We start from the raw sequence: 19,712 nt of genomic DNA, 5'->3' as shown, positions 1-19,712 counted from the left end.
ACTGGGGCTCCTAATCTGGAACGAAGGTTTTAATTAACCTCTTAGAATCCTAACGAGTCGTTATAATGGCCGTAGCCTAGACTGGTTGGTTCCGATATGTGAATACGGTTTAATCGCGTGAAAAGGCGAAAACCGAGAATGGAGTGCGATTCTGACCCAACAAGTTCAGAGACTTGTTTTATATGGGTTTTGGTTCACACTCTGGATTTTGGGGTCCAAATAATATAATTTGACCCGTATCGGCTAATTTATGAAAACTAGTTTCATAAGCCGAACCGTGCGCGCAATGGGCGAAACGGTTAACCATGAGAGTCGTACGCTTATTTCCTAAGTCAATATGCCTTAAAGAGGTTGTGGTATCAGTAGGATACCTTCCGTGATGCCCGTAACGAGTTTAAGTTAATATTATGCCCCGTAGGGGCTTTGCGGTCATTTTAAAGACTTTTAAAGAGCTTTTCGAGTTCTACAGGAAATCTGAGTTTCCCGATCAGTTTGTAAAGTCTAAAATACTTTATTTATTATTTAAAATCAGTAGCAACTGGAATCGGGTCAAAAGACCTTGTAGAACTCATGTTTTGGCCAAAAGGGCATATTCGGTATTTACCGAACCGTAGCCATAACCGCAGGTTATGAGCGAGGTAAAAATTATTAAAAATCTTTAAAATTCCCAAAATATTATTTTAATACAGTGGGTAAAAGTTTTGGTGACGAAATCTTGGTTTAGATAGGTGTTATGCTAATTGCGCCGTTAATTACTAAAGTTTACTTTAAATGCGCCATTTAGCATAACTCTCATTCTAGACCTCGGATTGACGTGAAACTTTAAGGACATGCTTATAATTTAATAAGCAAGGTTCTGGTCCGTTCACGTGTCCGAAATACTCGTTTTATTTTCAAAATGGCGTTACGGTCAACTTTTAGGCGATTAACGGAAATGCGTAAAAGACTCGGATAACTCATGAACCGATCACAGAGGTTTATACCATCATGTAACCTGGTCCTAAGAGAGTCCTAAGGTATGTCTATACCTCACTAAAACGGGTCAGAACTGAAGTCAATGCAAAAGTCAAATTTTTGCGATATTCGGCTCCGAACCGGTTCAATATAGCAAATGATCGATTCAAACGAGCGTAAACAAGTTTATATACTTAATATCATATTTTATGAGTGTCAAAACAGGTTTCTTAGTATGTACATTACAGATTATGCATAAATCGCTAAAATAGCTTTCTGTTGACTTTTTAAGTGCGCGTTTGACTCGATATTTGACATAATTAGAGTGGTGATCAGGGGGAACCCTTTTAGAGGTTTATTACCCACATAAATACCAACTCAAAACCACTTTTGATTCGTCATAAGACTGAACCATTTGCAAGTTATTGTAATGACAACCGTTAGTTACGACGGTTGTGTTTATAAGCTAAAACTATGGAAATGCGAGACCATATTGATTGTGAACGACTTACAAAAGTTGTTTCTTGCTTATAGAGCAGAGATGGATGCTTGGGAGCTCTTAGAATGATCAGAGATGTGTGTTTGGGGTGTGGTGAACATATGCTCACAAGTATGCTATTTATAGCCAAAGAAAGCACCTAAGATCATCACAACTCAGTCTACATTTGATCATGGATCATGGGCAGGTGTCCCTAAGTGATATGGGTCAAGTGTAGGGTGCCCATGCCTTATTCATTGGTGTTTTGATCGTTCAAAGGCTCCAAAAGGCAAGTAGTTACAACTTTCTGCATCTGGTCGTTTTACGCGGCCCGCATGGGAGTTCCATGCTTGTTTAATGCGGGTCGCCTGGGATTCAAATAACAGGCGCGTAAAACAGGAGGCTCGCGGCCCGCCTACACTTAGGCTATTACTTAACGCGGGTCGCGAGAGGCTTGGTTTCCAGAAATTTTAAATCTTTTGAAATGATTATTAGAATCTGGTAATTAATAACGAAATCTTTCGTAATGATTTACCTGACCTTTCGGGTTTGAAGGGGTAACTTTGCGGTTTGGCCCTCGGTTATTTACCGATAGGGGCCTCGTGTTATTTACCCGCATTATTAAGTCCCCGGTTAGTTTATTAATTATTTGGAAAGCCTTAACTTTCACTGTTGACGCTTTTAACCCTTCTCATACGAATTTGAGTATAACTCTCTCGTTTTAAGACGGAACTTCGCGGAATTTATACAGTATATTCTAGTGAGCGTATAATACTGTTACGAAGCCTTGGGAACGTTAAAGGGTCACTCAGAGGTATAATTAAACATGTTGACACAGTTAACCCCTGTAGCTCGTAATCTCTCACTTTCTTCCGCGTTTCGCTTCCGTACGATCTATGATTTATTCGTTTGAAGGTACAAGCATTATTTAGGGTTACTATACAGTATATTTACCCTTGTTGACATTTATAACCCTCGAATTTATATACTTTCAAGGTTTGTCAAAATTAGTCCTTTATTTAATATAAATGCCACGTGTAATCAAATGACACGTGTTAACACATTATTGGACGCAAAAATTCGAGGTGTTACAAATAACCTCTCAGCAGGGGGAGAGACAAGGAGAAGAACTCTTGGCAGTTATCATGATCATTCATCCGGGAGCCTTGAGTCAATTTCCACCGAGGAGCATGTGGCAGATCATCACACGCTGGGTTATGGGTATCCCATTACCCAGCTTGGATATTTTCAAACTCAGGACTCCGGGGTACCCCCGAAGTAGCGCCACCTCCAGAACCTGGTGGACACCTGGTATAGATGGTATGGCGGGGTGTAGCCTCACTCGACTCTGCCTCGGTCTCAACATCTTTACCTCGACCATCACCACCAGCACCACCTGTATCACCAGCACCACCTTCACCAACTTGTTCAACCTCGACATCATCCTGTTTTTTCTTCTCACCCAAATCATCATGAGAGGGGTATAAGCCGAAAGCCCTAGAAGGTGGAGAAGTGGGGGGGGGGAGTAATCCTTGAAACATCAACCTTGCGAGAAGTCTTACCCGACTTAGCACCTGTTTCAAAATAAACAAGATAGTCAGAAGGCCAGAAGGAAATAACGAAAGTAGCAACTAGAACAGACAAATGAAAAATATTGTACCACGAGAACCAGAAGCTACGAATATTTTTTCCAGAAGGTTCCCATGTTTCGCAGTAAAAACTTCCAGATCAATCTCCGATTCCGAGGGAGCAGGAGGAGCCTCTTGCTAGAGTTTAGCTCTCTTCGCCGCAAGCGCAGCAGCAGCTTGCTCATCTAGTTTCCGTTTCTTATCCTCAAGAGCTTTCTTTTTCATCATCTCCGTTAAGGTGGCACTGTCGTCAGGATCGCGTCCAGCGCGCTTCTCTCCTGCGCCTAAACCAGATAGTGTATCAGAAACGACAACATAATCCAGGAAAGGGAGGGTAGAGGGTCGCTTACGAGGAGTTTCAGTGACATTTTCCTCAGCCCTCTTCTCCTTCTCTTCTGCCTTATCCAATTTCTTCTTTCTCTGGTTTCTAACTGTTCAGCAGTCTCAACCGGAAGTTCAGCGTCAACATCAACAGGTTCATTCACAGGTTCGTTCGCAGCCCCTTGCGCCGGACCTGCACGAGGGGAACGAGGAATTAGCCCTTCACGTGATCTGTCAGAACCCTCACTCGAGAGAACAATAACTTCCTCTCGAGTAGAACCAACAGTGTCATCAAGCTCATCACCATCATCTTCACCTAAGATAGTATTCGCATAAGCAGCAAAACTATCGCTGGAAGGGTGCAAGAAACGGTCTCGAATCTGGTCTAACCACACCGGTTTCCCCTCAGCAAACACCGCTTCAATCATGGCACCCGCAGCTTTCGGATCGAGAACATTCAACAAACTATATCCAACTGTAAAACGCAAGAACATAAGGATGAGCATAGTGAAATAAAAGATGAACACAAACATAAACAAACAACACGAATACCTTTCCCATCATAGCCATACACAGGGATACCCCTAGGATTCTTCGGGACCCACAACATGCTCATACCAGCACCCACCAATGCCATCTCCTCAATCTGACAAATAGAAGTAGCTTTCCGTGTCAACGTCTTATACCACTCTTGCTCAGCAAACTTTATAGTCACATCTATCTTGGGAATCCCTTCACTCTCTGCCCGGTAATGCATGTCCACCAGAATAACCCCACGGCGAATGTAGAAGAACTTCTGTTTCCAATCGTGCAGGCTTATTGGTGGGTTGGAACTACAAGGGATAACACCACCGGTCCGGGAGTTAAAGGAGTAAAAACCACCGGTGTAACTTACGTCGTAGAAAACGTTAAACATCTCAAAGGTTGGGTCAATACGGTTGGCCCTGCATATGAACTCAAAATGTGTAAGACGAGGAAGCCCCAAGGCGTTGATTTGAGAAATATGAAGCCCATAATTCGTCAAAACTTCAGCAGTAAACTTTTTCATAGGGAGACGGAAGTTACCCTCCCGGAAGAAAGCCGCATATAACGCTATATAACCAGGAGGGGCATCCAGAGCGGTAGAGTTTGGGGTTGGAAACTGAGCACCCAACTCAGGACGAAAAGCCATATCTCTAACCAAGTTTTGGAATTCTTCTTCTTTCCAACTTATCTCCGCTCGGTCGGGACCCGGTGGATTCCTACCCCTATACTTTCTTTTCTTAGTAGACGGATTCGCCACAGTCGACATGATTATAAGAAGACGAAAAGAGGCGATAAGGATGTAACAGATGGAAAAGGAAGAGATAGGAAGAAGAAAAAGAACAAAGTGTTTGAATTTTGAAAAAGGTGAGGAAAATAGGGAAACCGCCATCTATTTATACCCATCGCATTTAATGCGATGGGTAATGGCCCGTCAGGAATTCAGATGGTCAGCCAACAGGAGAAGGGCACGTCAGCAGAGAGAGAAACCGTCACCTCCTTTTTCGGGAGCGTGGGCGACACACTCCTGACACCATGCCGAAAAGTAACTGACACCACTGAGAAGGCGACTGTTCACCTCCGACAAGACAAGGACACCAGGCAGTCACATCAGTTGTCTTCATTCTAAGAAAGGAAACTTTTTCAGAAGGAACCCATACGCAACGCGCCATGTGTCCAGTTGGCTCAACTTTGTAAAGTTATCATCGCGCCATGCGCCATGCGTCCAGTTGACTCAACTTTCCAGTTACCATTGTACATCATGCGCCATGCATCCACTTGGCTCAACTTTGCAGTTACCATTGTGCGCCATGTGCTATGCGTCCAGTTGACTCAACTTTCCAGTTACCATTGTACACCATGCGCCATGCGTCCACTTGGCTCAACTTTGCAGTTACCATTGCGCGCCATGCGCCTTGCGTCCACTAGGCTCAACTTTGCAACCACCATTATACGACATGCGTCTACTTGGCTCAACTTTGCAACCACCATTGCACACCATGCGCCACGCGTCCACTTGGCTCAACCGCGCAAGGCAAACAAAAAAAAAACAAACAATAACAACCACTACCCTTATAAGTCCAGAATCCCTCATAGACGATCAACTCAACTAGAAGACACACTGGACTGGGGGGACTTGAAGAGATATGGTCCCAATTCTTTGCCTACATGGCAAGGACCACACCACTTTTCATCCAACATGGCGCCCACATCAGCAAGGGAATCCAGAAGCTTCTAGAAGCTTCTGGAAGACGTCAAGGTGGCACCAAAAGATGCTCCTCCCGACAGGAAGGACAATACATGTCACCAGTCACCAAGCGCCATGTGGACCTGCAACAGATCCAGGAGCAGACCGACAACAGCAGTACCATTCCTCCAATATGGACAAATATCGGCGCGCCACGTGGACCGCTATCCTGGACGCGACAGAGGAGACCAAGAGCATATTCCCCTTGGTCGGACAGCTGGCGTCCGATAACAGCTGGCGAGGCTGCTCCTCCCTCTTTCACCCTCCGGCTATAAATAGGACCCTTCATCATTCAGGTTATTCCATTATATTCTCCACTCTCTCACACTCAACACAAACTGTTTTCTTACTCCTCAGGACAGTACTTATTCTCACGTCGGAGCCCGGTTAAGAGGGAAACCCCCATATTCTCCTCTTAACGAGCTAACGGTGTTGCTGTTTTGCAGGACCTTAGTTATTTGGCGAGTAAAGAAAGAGATTGAACCCACATAAGAGACAACCCAGCTAGTTAACCATTGGCGTTAACCAGTGTTTCATCAGAGACCTAGAAAATATATCAAGTTCCAACCACATGATAATATGAGTAAAACTTATAAATTCTAATTTGAAAGACAGAAAAACAATAGTAACTACATAATAAAATGAGTAAAACAAAATGCAGGTATCTTTCAATTCTTTAAAAAAGATGTTTGCAACAGCCAAATATGACCGGACTAGTATTTGGGTGAAAGGGAGTCATCCTTTTTTGCTAAATTAGTTAGTGTACCAAGTATTTTGTGATAAAACACAACAATATGAAAAAACTGCAATTGGACATTGCATAAACAAAATGAAATCACCTTTGCAAATGAAGCCACATTAAGCATATAGGGAGCCGCTAAAATGAAAACCACCCCCAGTTGTAAGAACCGTAAGAACCACTCTCCACCAATCATATTCTGCCAACAAAAAGGGTAATTTGGTCATTTACCCCAATTGTCAAATCATACCTCTCTTCATATTAAATAACCCCCAGCTTTTTTTAAAGTGTATTAAAACCCATCTTTTTGTCTCTCTCTCCTTATTTTGAAATTCATCCATTACTGATGAAGATTAAAACCCATCATTTTGTCTCTCACTTCCTCTTAAAATCAAGAATTGAAACCACTGGGTTCCTGATCACCGGTAACGGTGGACCTCCGGCCGTTCACCCACAACCACCCCCTATCACCTGTGACGGCGGCGCCCCCTCGTTTCTCCGGCGACGGTGATGCCAAACGTCCCCTCATGCCCACCCTTCTCCGCCACCCACAACCACCCTCAAATATCTCAGATCCATCTTCATCTCTCGGTGGTTTTTTATTTTTTTGCAGCGGTGTGTCGGTAAAGGCGGTGGTGGTGGGTCACCCACACCTGTGACTGCGACGGTGGTAGATGGGCGGTGGGTGTTTCCGGCGGCGGTCACTACATCTCAAGTGGGTTTTACTTTTCTTGTTAAATATTTGATTTTTGAATGTTTTGGCTAGTGTTTTTGTTGAATCTGGTGATTTTTTGAATGTTTGGCTAGTGTTTTTGTCGAATCTGGTGATTTTTGAATGTTTGGCTAGTGTTTTTGTTGAATCTGGTGATTTTTGAATGTTTGGCTAGTGTTTTTGTTGAATCTGGTGATTTTGAATGTTTGGCTAGTGATTTTGAATCTGGGGATTTTTGTTGGTCTGATCTTGTTTCCTTTTTTTATGGTGATTTTTGGTTCTGATCTTTTGTAGGGAGGTGGTGGTCGGTGGCGTGAATTTTTGCTGGTAACTGTTTTTGGTAACTGTTTTCGATGATGTGATCTTGTTGGGGGTTTGATTCTGTTGAATATGGTTCTTTTTTAATCTGTTTGAATCTGGTGAATGTGTTTTGAATGATGTTCATCAGGTGCTTTTGAAATGTTTGAATATGTGAGTTTTGATCCGTTTTGGATTTTGGGCGATGATGATGAAAAAAAAAACGTATATTTTGATGACGAGGGCGCGGAAAGGATGGTGGAGGGTAGGTTTTTGAACCTGCAACCCTACTTTGCAGCCTCTGATTATCGGAAAATCTGAGCCAAAACATCGTTTTTTTTTTAAGATTCCACTCGTTTTTTTGATTTTTGTTTGTTGGGTTTTTATATTTTTTTGAGGCGTCAATGATGATAACAATATATCTGAGACACCTCCCGAGTTTGCGATTTCTGGGTGCGTTCGTTTTTGCGTAAAAAAAAATTTTGTAAAAAAAAATTTAAACCGTAAACTTTTTAACGTAAACCGTAAACTTTTTTAACGTAAAACGTAAATCGTAAAAAGTTTTACGTAAAACGTTTTATGAAAAACGTAAAACGTAAAAAGTTTTAACGTAAAACGTAAAAAAATTTAACGTAAAACGTAAAAAGTAAAAAGTTCTACGTGAAACGTAAAAAGTTTTAATGTAAAACGTAAAAAGTTTTACGTAAAACGTAAAAAGTTTTACGTAAAACGTAAAAAGTTTAACGTAAAACTTAAAATGTTAAAAGTCTAAAAAGGTTAATGTAAAACGTAAAACGTAAAAAGTGTAAAAACGGCACGTAAAACCGGGAATAAAAAAACGCACGTAAAAACCCGGTCGCAAAAACGGCGTGAAAAAAACGGCGTGTAAAAAAACGGGACATAAAAACGAGACGCTAAAACGGCGCGTCAAAACGGGACGTAAAAAATGGGGCGCAAAAACGGCTTTGTAAAAAACGTGACGTAAAAAACGGCGCGGCAAAAACGGCGCCTAAAACCGGGCCTAAAAAACGGCACTGAAAAACTACGTTCGCAAAAACGGCGTGAAAAAACGGAGCGTAAAACTGGTCGTAAAAAACAGGTGGTAAAAAAACGCGCGTAAATTTTTTTTATAAAAAATCTGATTTCAAAATTTTTGTTTAATAAAGAAATCTGATTTAGAACAAAATAATGTAATAGGACACAATTGTAATAAAAAACAATAAACTTTATAAGACAAAAAAAAACAAAATTAATTAAATATCCTTTTAGATTAAAATATTAAAGACATAATAAGACAAAAAGAATTTAATATTACTTTTAGGGGTTTTTACATATTTTCCCTTCCTAAGCTGGATTATTACATATTTACCCAATCAAAAAATTCAATTACATATTTCCCCTCCCTAACCCATGTATATTACATATTTCCTCTTTTCATTAAAAGTACTCTTATTAATGACTAGTTTACCCTTAGTGAACTAACTAAATGAATATTTACATATTTCCTTTTTTAATATCATTATTACCTTACTGATTGCAATTATAAAACTAACAAAAGTATTCAACTTTTATCCAAACACAATATAAAAAAAAGATAAAAAAGTCGTACTTTACACAACTTCCGGTGTGACTATGTGAGTACCATTATTTGGAAGCCTTTTCTTCTGAAGTAATTTGAAGATAACTCAACATCCATATTGTTTTAATATTTTAATAAAGATTTACTGATCTTTATCTACAAAGCAATTTGCATAATAAAAAATACAGACATAAAAAATTTGGCAAATCCATTAAAGAAAATGAGATCTCAAACTGTTGCTTCAAAAGATCTTAGGTCGGGCCTGAGAAAGCATAGCAACGGTGAATCGGCGGAACCATCGATTTAAAATCTTAATTACCAAAAGTGTGTGCAAGCACATACTAAGTTATTAAAGATTCAGGATCTTGATTACCAATTTAAATATAAATGATACAATTCTCAGCCTTCCATGAAACAAATTATATCACAAAACAGATTTGACCATTAAATCTCACAAACCCAGCATTCAGTTAAGCTATTAATCATATAGATCGAATCTTTTGATTCTGCCAAACCTAAAAACTATCAGTGATGGGTTGTAGGGTTAGTGAAGATGGGAGAAGATTATGTGATTAAGAAAAGGGTAATTGAGTAATTTCTTAAAAAAAGGAGAAATATGTAATTGTTTTTTTTTTGTTTGGGGAAATATGTAATAAGCCCTCTTAGGAGGGGGAAATATGTAAAAATTCCTTACTTTTAACTACTTTTAATCTCATCCATCAATTTTTAAGATCTAATGGCGAGAAAGTGGTTCCCGCGGTTCTTACAACTGGAGGTGGTTTTTATTTTAGCGATCCCCTAAGCATATATATATATATAGGGAGCCGCTAGAATGAAAACCACCTCGAGTTGTAAGAACCGCGAGAACTACACCCCACGGAGCGCCGTTCGCCATGATTTTTTTTTACAAGTAGATGTGTATATTATAAACACAGCCGTAAAAAATCATGGCGAACGGCGCTCCGTGGGGTGTAGTTTTTTACACCACAAGTTTGGTGAAAAAAAAAGAAAAAAGAAAAAAAATTAAAAAACACCAAACTTGTGGTGTAAAAAACTACACCCCACGGAGCGCCGTTCGCCATGATTTTTTACGGCTGTGTTTATGACACACACATCTACTTGTAAAAAAAATCATGGCGAACGGCGCTCCGTGGGGTGTAGTTCTCCGGGTTCTTACAACTCGGGGTGGTTTTTATTCTAGCAGCCCCCTATATATATATATATATATATATATATATATATATATATATATATATATATATATATATAAAGTGTATCGTATAATATGGGTTAACGTATGAAGCGTACGCAATATCAAATTCGCATGTTATGGTAAAAAAATGAAAAATCGCATGTTTATAAAAAAACCAAACTTCGCATGTTAGTAAAAAAAAAACAAAATTCGCATGATGTTAAAAAATACCAAAATCGGCTGTTGATACTGAATCTCGTACGCTTAGTACGTTAAGCCATATTGTACAATAACCGGCCTCTATATATATAATATTCATGAATTGTCTCAATTTTCAAATTTAATAAAAACTAACAATTAAACAACGGCTCAAGTCGTCCACATTGCCAAACTGAACTGTTTTGGCCGGTCTCGCCCATCCAACAAACCCGACTGGTTTGGTTTGTCAATTTTTAAATCAGAGTAAGCGATTTGGCCCATAAAATATATATAACATGAAAATAACAAAGCTCCAAGGAAATTAACTCCCTTTAATTTAGAATAATAACATAGTACAAAATTAAAAACCGATAAATGTTTTTTTTTTTTTACATTTTTGCTGTTTTCTTCTTCTTCTTCATGTGTTCTTTTTCGTCGATCCTTTCGCTCTTATCTTCTTCCCAATAAGATGAGCTATGGAGGAAACAATGGAAGACAAGTATTGTCTCGTCTTTCCGGAATTACATATATGAACGAGGTGATGGTGGTGGTGGTAGTAGTAGTGGCGACGACGATGATGATGATGATATGACCTGATACCCGAGATCATAAGGAAGGTTCACACGATGGCTCTCGATAATATAATGAATTGAAACCAATTCAAATGAATCATACAAAAGACTACCACAATCCCATAACATTGTGCATGAATATTCTTTTTCCGCTTTTGCCCTTGGAGTTGGATCATTTGTCATCATTTTCTTTTGCTACTCTTGCAAAGTGATCGCAAAGGCCTATTTATGCAAGATGCTGATGCGTTTAGATGGATTATTTACTAGGAAAAATTAAATGAAAATTTCCCATTTTGACCTCTATCAAGAAAGTTAAAAACTTTATATACGGAGGGTAAATATGCCATTTTAGTTATATAATTAATATTGTTCATAATTACAAGTGTTTATCTGTATATTTATGATTTAGCTAGAAATAGAAAACATGGATTTTCGAAAATGAAGACTGGAAACACAAGATCCCAAACACGTGCGTCCAAATAAAATTACAAATATGTTTGAATCAAAAATATCATATTCAAAACCCACTAATTTAAATCATTGTCATACGGCTGCATTGTCTTACTATATGTCAATAATCATAAAAAAAAAAAAAAAAAAAAAAAAAAAAAAAAAGATGTTTTAAATTTCTCCAAATTTTACACAACACTCCTTATAATCTAAACTCTAAACTCTCCTAAACCATTTTTTTAAACTATTAATTTGATACAATTAAATGTGAGGGTCATAATTTGATTGGAGGATAGATAGATTGCTTCTCAATGACTCACAGGAAGTAGAGATGGGCATAATAACTGGTTTCAAACCCGAACTGGTAGAACCGACCCGTACCCGGTTCCAATTCTAACCCGATGTATAGAAGAACCGGTTCCGGGTTCAAAATACCCGGCGGTTCTTACCCGGTTCCATATTTCTTGATAATAAACGGGTCCTACCCGGTTCCTACTCGTACCTGATTAGTACCCGTACCCGGTTCTTCCAGTACCCGGTTCCACTGTACCCAGTAATAAGTTACCGTTAGAACCGGTTACTAGTCGTTAGAATCGATTCTTGGAGGTTGCAAAAAGCATTAAATGCCAAATGTGACCGTTGGAACCGTTTACTATTCGTTGGACACGGGTACTAGCCGTTGGAACCGGTTATTGTAAATTGTTTTCAATTTTCATTTGTTTAACTCACCAATCCTCATCTTCTTCTTGTATCATTTTCTTCTACTTCTTCTTGAAAAAACCCGACAGAACCGGTTCCAAACAGTACCCGGAACCGGGTCCAGAGTACCCGTAACCGGTTACATCGGTTCTAGTTTTATTGACGACTACCCGGATTTAACCCGGAACCGGTTCTTCAGAGAACCCGGTTCTCCTAACTAGTATCAGTACCCGGGTACGGGTAGGAACCGGTTCCGGGTACTAATAATACCCGATTATGCCCATCTCTAACGGGAAGTGCCGACTACTCAGGACCATTCCTCACTATTTTTTCGCTCATAATGTTAATGGGTTACTTTTTATTGGCATTGGAAGCACATTACATTATGACAGGGTAATGTTTCACAATTTAATGAATCCATCGAAAATTTTCGAATCTTTTTTTTTCTTGTGTAAAATGTTGGAATTTTAATAATATGGCTCTCACTGATATGGATTTTAAGAGTCTGGTCCCCAGTGACTTTTCGTTCAAACTCCACTACGGCTTTTTGAAACACCCCGCAACACAATGGGCGGTGTTCCCTCAAGCTTTCTGTATGCGTGAGTTGCAGTCCATGTAGCCTTATATATAAATCTTAAACAATCAAGATATGAAAGAATTTATCATCCTTATAACCTAAATGATCAATTGAGAAACTTAATAATGGGTTAATATATTTGAAGCCAACAATTTAGTAATCACACTGTAAAAAATAAATGGAGCTTTTAAATGATCCTAATCTTTGAGTGAGTCGTAATTTATATATATTATCTATACCTATATCTATACTACTATATAATACTTCTTATATGAACAAAATTGTAAATTCATATTATGTTAAAATCCTAGTGGTCTAGTGGTATGGTGTCTCACCTTACAAATGTGAGGTTGTGAGATTCTTACAATTGCAAGGTAAAGATGGAATTAAGGTGTTAAAAAGAAATTTGTTGTTAAAAAAACACAAGATATTAATTCAACTACCAATTTAATGGATTGAAATTTGATGAAGTTAAGCTATTAATCCATTATCAATATCTATTATTATTATTATTATTATTATTATTATTATTATTATATGAAAATACAACTTTTTGAGATAAAAAAGTACTTCCAAGTGATAATAAGACGCGATGTGGAGAGGATATTAAGATGCGGGTAAAGGTTTCTGTAAAAAAAGGGTTTTTTTGTGAGAAAGGTAAGAAAAGAATCTACACTATTAGATCTTTGATCTAATGGTTGAGATCATAATTGCAAAATTGTAAATAATATTTACTATTAAACATATTAATTTTCTAGATGAATGGTATATAGGTAAATTTAACATTTTTAAATTAAGAAACTAATATTAATGCACATGTAACTTCCCCTCGTCTTTTTTAAACGTCAATAGCTTTTATACATAACTTTTAAAAAAAATTACACCATAATAACGAGCGTTTTTTTTATCTTTAATATGAGTACCAATAATACCATATTGCTATACTTATATAGTGAAAAAAAAATATGTTTCGATCAGATGTTTAGTCCATGAATGGTGTTATATACTTACTGAGTGGTGTTATATACTTACTGAATGGTCTATATATACTTGCTGAATGGTGTTATATACTTACTGAATGGTGTTATATCTTGCTGAATGGTGTTATATACTTACTGAATGGTGTTTATAGAGATCTTTTAAAAAAAAATTCAGTTCCTATAATTAAGGTGGCGGTTATGGGAAGTTTTTAATTAATTGAATTAATGATAAAATTACTTGTTTACCCTTTTGAATTAATTTAGATTTAGGACACATGTCATCTCCACAATATTTCTCACATTTTTAACCTTTTTACAATAACCTTACCCTTAAGATTGCGAGATATTTAGACGATACTATATATCGGGTTATAAAGTGAAAGCCTGAAATACGATATATTTAGACAATACTATATATTGGTTATAAAGTGAACGTTTGAAATTTAATTCACCATCGTTCTAACCTATTTAATTTTATTATTGTAGTGAAATTAACTATTCCGCCGCGGGTTCCTTCTAGTATAATATAAAATACACTCAGTTTGTGATAAAATTTATATCGAATATTAGATAAATTTAAATACATCGTTACGAAATTTTCAAACTTTTTCGGTTGGTTCAGTTTCCGCATGATAACGTTTAAATTAAAAAAAGTACTTAAGAGCATTCTTATCCCATCCATCAAATTATACATACATTCCACTAAAAAACAACTCCTATATCAATATATTTTCACTAAAAACAAATACTTTTTCTCTCTCCTTTTCAATTAAATAATATTATCATTACATTTTTCTCTCTCCTTCACTCACAACCACTTTCAATATATATTAAAAAAATTATACTGGGTGAACAGTGTCCCCCCCAAATATAAAGATGAACAGTAACAATTTCTCTCTCCTCAACTCACAACCATTTTTTATCCCTTGATAATATAAAAACTACCCCTCACATATTTTGATGGTTTGGACGAGAATGCTCTAATACGTGGTTGTTTTTAACTTTTTTTTATTGACACGCCATTATAAATTTTGGTTTTTACTATTTTGGTTTATATTTGATAATTTTCGTTAGTTGACTAAAAAAACATCTAGGTTTAAGTATTCGTTTTTTAGTAAATTGATTTCCCCTTTGATTTCAGTTCTTTTATCTTTTTATGAAAAACTTACTACACGGTTTTGTTTACCTTTTTTATCCTGACACTCCAGTATAATTTTATTTTTTACAAATTTGATTTTTCCAGTGATAACTTTAGTTAGTAAACTTAAAAAAATAATGCGCAGTTGCGTTTACTTTTTTTTTTTTTATCAATACTTGAGTTTAAAATTTGTTGAAACGAAATTGTATACAATAGAGGGTACATGTTTTGGTATAGTCGGCTATATCGAATGTCATTACCATTTAGATACCATGATGAATGGAATTAATGTCGACCACCGAACAACAATGATACCGTTAATATATTAACAAAACTTAAAACATAAATCACAACTTTCAATTAAGAGCCCGGTCCGCTGCCAGTTACCATGGGCCCTTAAAATGTACTTAAAACATAAATCACAACTTTCAATTAAGAGCCCGGTCCGCTGCCAGTTACCATGGGCCCTTAAAATGTATGTCGATATAGAAGCCCAAGCTTTTACAAAGCAGAGAAACAAAATAATCTTTAAAATAAAGAATGAAAACAATTATTTTATTGATTTGATATCGTGTCGTGGCTGGCTAAAATTAGTAACCCGAATATAATTCATTTAACGATTCTGGTATTCGTGGAACTAACTGTAACTTAGAATGCGCTTAAAACAACGCGATCTTGTTTAATCCGTTTATCAAAACGGGTTGGTAGTTAAGGCGGATGATATGTTAATAGGGGTATCAATCGTATCAAATATACCTATATTTTGTTGGAAATTTGAATAGGTGAACTCGACATGACATACATATCTATGTGTGTCATGTCATGTTTGACGCATGTAAAGTCATGTCGTGTTTCGGGTCGACCTGTTAAATATTCATTTGCGAACATGAGTAAGCCCTGGTGAATTAGTAACAATTTAAATAACCAATTTAATGCAAATATTAGCAAGACCTGGTGATTTAGTAACTAATTAGACCGTGGGGTATGGTGGGGCTTGGGTTGGGGCATGGGTTAACACGTGTAATTTCAAAACTCAATTTATAAACCCACTTTGGATGGGGTATGGTGGGCGTGGCTTGGCTGGCGTGGCCAAGCCACATCAGCTTTTTTTAATATATATATATATATATATATATATATTTATATAGGGGAGGGTTATCTTGAGAACGCTAAATATTGCGAGAACCGTGAGAACGAATGAAAAACCCAATCAAAACCAATTTTTTTATACAAACCTCATTGTAATTAAGATACAACATCAAAACAAGAATTTATAACATCAAATAATTCATTTCTCATTTCAAAATCATTCTTTTTAGATTTTTTACACATGTGTAAATATAGCAGATTTACACATGTGTAAATGGCAAACTTACACATATGTAAATTTTCTTTATTTATGAATTCACGTAAATTTAAATGTGTAAATTGAATTTCTAACATTGTATTCAAATAATAATGATAAGTGTAGAAAAAAATTTTGAATTTGAATTGTTTTTGATCAAGTTCTCATGGTTTTTTCATTTGTTCTCACGGTTCTCACAAATATTTAGCGTTCTCATTTAAACCTTAAACCCTCCCCTATATATATATATATATATATATATATATATATATATATATATATATATATAGGGTTGGGATATATCGAAAACCCTATCTATATAAAAAACCCTAGAAAACCCAAGCTCCCGACATTTTTTTTTGAAAAAAATAACACAAATAATATACATGTTTTTAAGACTTTTGGGCCAAAAAAATCAAAAAAGCGCCGAAGGGATAATTTAAAAATAAAAATCAGTAATTTTAAAAAATTTCTGTCTTTTTTGCCTAACACATGTTAGGCACTGAAATTTGTTTTTTTTTTTAAAATCCCTTCGGCGCTTTTTTGTTTTTTTTTTTTTTGGCCCAAAACACTCTAAAACATGTATATTACATGTGTAATTTTTTTCAAAAAAAAAAATGTCGGGAGGTTGGGTAAAAATGGGGGAAGATTTGGGTTTCCAGAGTTTTCTACCTAAATGAGGGTTTTCTGTCTAGCATTGTCCTATATATATATATATATATATATATATATATATATATATATATATATATATATATATATATATATATATATAACCATTAAAAACTACATAAACATACAAAATAATTATTAAAATAAACATACAAAATACTTATCAAAATAAAAAACTATCATTCTTCGTCGTCTTAGTCGTCTTCGTCGGTTTCGAACCCAGGAATCGTTGAAACATGATCCACCAAATCAGATCGAAGGTTGTGATGTATATCCCTTGACTTGATCAAAAATTCATTTGCCGCTTTATCTTCGTCTGTTATGTTACCTGGTTGGGGGTCATCGTCATCATAGCAGGTAACGACCGCTCTACCTTCATCCTCCAAAATCATGTTGTGAAGAATGATACATGTGTACATCACCTATCCAATCTGATCCTTGTCCCATACTCGACAAGGCATTGTCAATATTTGCCACCTTTTCTTCAAAACACCGAATGCTCGCTCGACGTCTTTACGTGCAGCCATCTGGACCCTGTTAAACTTTAATCTTTTTGGATCTGTGGTACTGTATCTTGTGAACGATTTTACAAAAACCCCCCCACTCTGGGTAAATCCCATCAACTAGGTAGTACCCATACACGTACTCAACCCCGTTTACAAAGAAAGTTCCTTTGGGTCCTATACCATTTACCCGATCATTGAAAAGGGGCGAGTGGTTTATGATGGTAATATCATTATGTGAACCTGGCATACCGAAGAACGCATGCCATATCCAAAGATCTTGGGACGCAACCGCTTCAAGCATGATGGCTGGCATCCGGTGAAATCCACTAGTGTGAGCGCCTTGCCATTGGGTAGGACAAAGTTCCCAAGCCCATTTCATACAATCTAAACTACTTAGCATCCCGGGTAGCCCATGATAATCTGCGTGATGTTCCAATATTTGTTGCATGTCACTAAAGGAGGGCTTTCTCAAAACTACCTAGCATCCCGTTCACGAGCAATGTGCCTTCTCCTCCGTTTAGGTTGTTGAGTCTCTTCCTCATCGTCTTCGTCTTCCACGATAGCTTTCACCACCGTCGCGATCGTTTGTAGAAATATTTCCGCACCATCGTCAGATGATGATGACGATTCACTATAACTTGAAGAACTCATGGCAAGATTGTGTTTTATGTGTTTGATATTGTGTGAGAAAAATGTTAAATATGGTAAGGTATTTATAAAGGAAAAAAAATTAAAAAAACATGCCCCAACGGCTAGGCCAACGCTAGCCCAGTGGCTAGTTTGAATTGGCCATTCACAGCCCGCCATGTCAGCTAGCTTCCCCCGCCCCACGCCCGGCTTGAAACCCAAGCCCCAAGGGCCACGCCCCAACCCAAGCCCACCCGGGGTGGTGGCTTAGGCATTTTCCCCCAACCCACGCCGCAACCCAAGCCCCATACCCCATATTCTTAAATAATCAATTTAACCATACTCAAATGAACTTTGTTTTTGGTAATTGATGTCTTTTTAGTTATGTTTGTTTCTAATCTTATTAATAGTTAACAAGCGTGGTTTTATATATTTAGCTTGAAATTAGAGTTAACAAGCGTGGTTTTATATATTTAGCTTGAAATTAGAGGAAGCACATACGATATTGAGACAAATGAGGCTGAAATCAACAGGGAGATTATTGAGACAAATGAGGTTGGATTGATAGTAGGGGTGGATTTGAGAGAAAAAGAGAAGCTTGTGAGAGAAGCTGTACTTGAAGAACAGGGGGAAGTAGGGTTCCAATGAATTTCGGAACTATAAATATTAAAGGTGCAGGGGGTGCGGGTAAAGCGATGGCAGTCCGAGGTTTGTTGTCAAAGTATGGCTTGGCTTTTGTAGCGATTCAGGAAACTCAGTTTAGAGATTTGCCGGAGAGAATTATTAGGAGATTTTGGGATAATTCTGCAGTTGAATACTCGAAAGTTGATGCAGATGGAAGATCGGGTGGGTTATTATCGTTGTGGAGTCCAGGTGTATTTAAAAGAAATCATGAGATTAAAAATCAGAATTTTATTTTAGTCAAAGGGCAGATTATAGGAGAGCAGGAAGATACGATAGTTGTGAATGTCTATGCATCGACAATTCCAAGTAATAGGAGACAACTATGGAACGAGTTGTTAGCATTGAAACAAGTATTCCAAGGTAGATGGATATTATTAAGGGATTTCAACGAGGTACGGGTTCCCGAAGATAGGTTTAATTCTCAGTTCGACGCAGTGGGAGCTATGTGCTTCAATAATTTCATAATGAATGGGGGGTTTCAAGAGTACAATATGGGAGGTAAACGGTACACCTTTATGTCAAGCGATGGGAGAAACCTTAGTAAAATTGATCGAATATTAGTTTGTGGAGAGTTCATGCTAAAATGGCCTGATGCGACACTCACGGCGCTGAATGGAGAAGTTTCGGACCATAGTCCATTAATACTAACAACAACAGTTAATAGCTTTGGAAGGCCTCCGTTTCGGGCATTCCATAGTTGGTCGGATCTCCCGGGTTATGATGACGCGGTTAGGAAGGGTCTGGGGAAAATTTGCGAATCAATATTCAAAGATGAATGTGTGGCAATAAAGTTAAAAGCGATTAAGGATGAATTAAAAATGTGGCGTCTCAACGAAAAAAGGAAAGAAGAGGAGCTGCTAGCTGATGCCATAGAAAATGTGGAGAAATTAGAAACCGAAGCGGAAAGTAGAAGTCTGACCGAACAAGAATTAAACATATGGCAAGGTTACAAAAGAACAATAAGAGAGTGGCATAAGGCGAGAGCAATGGATTTAAAGCAAAAATCCCGGCTAAAATGGATCGAATTTGGGGATGAGAACACTTCGTTTTTTCATGCGGTCGTGAATAGTCACAAAATCCGGAACCGGGTTAATG

Source organism: Helianthus annuus, chromosome 4 (genome assembly GCF_002127325.2).
Source record: "Helianthus annuus cultivar XRQ/B chromosome 4, HanXRQr2.0-SUNRISE, whole genome shotgun sequence".
Classification (NCBI taxonomy): domain Eukaryota; kingdom Viridiplantae; phylum Streptophyta; class Magnoliopsida; order Asterales; family Asteraceae; genus Helianthus; species Helianthus annuus.
The sequence above is the reverse complement of the archived record's forward strand: the minus strand, read 5'-3'. Positions refer to the sequence as shown.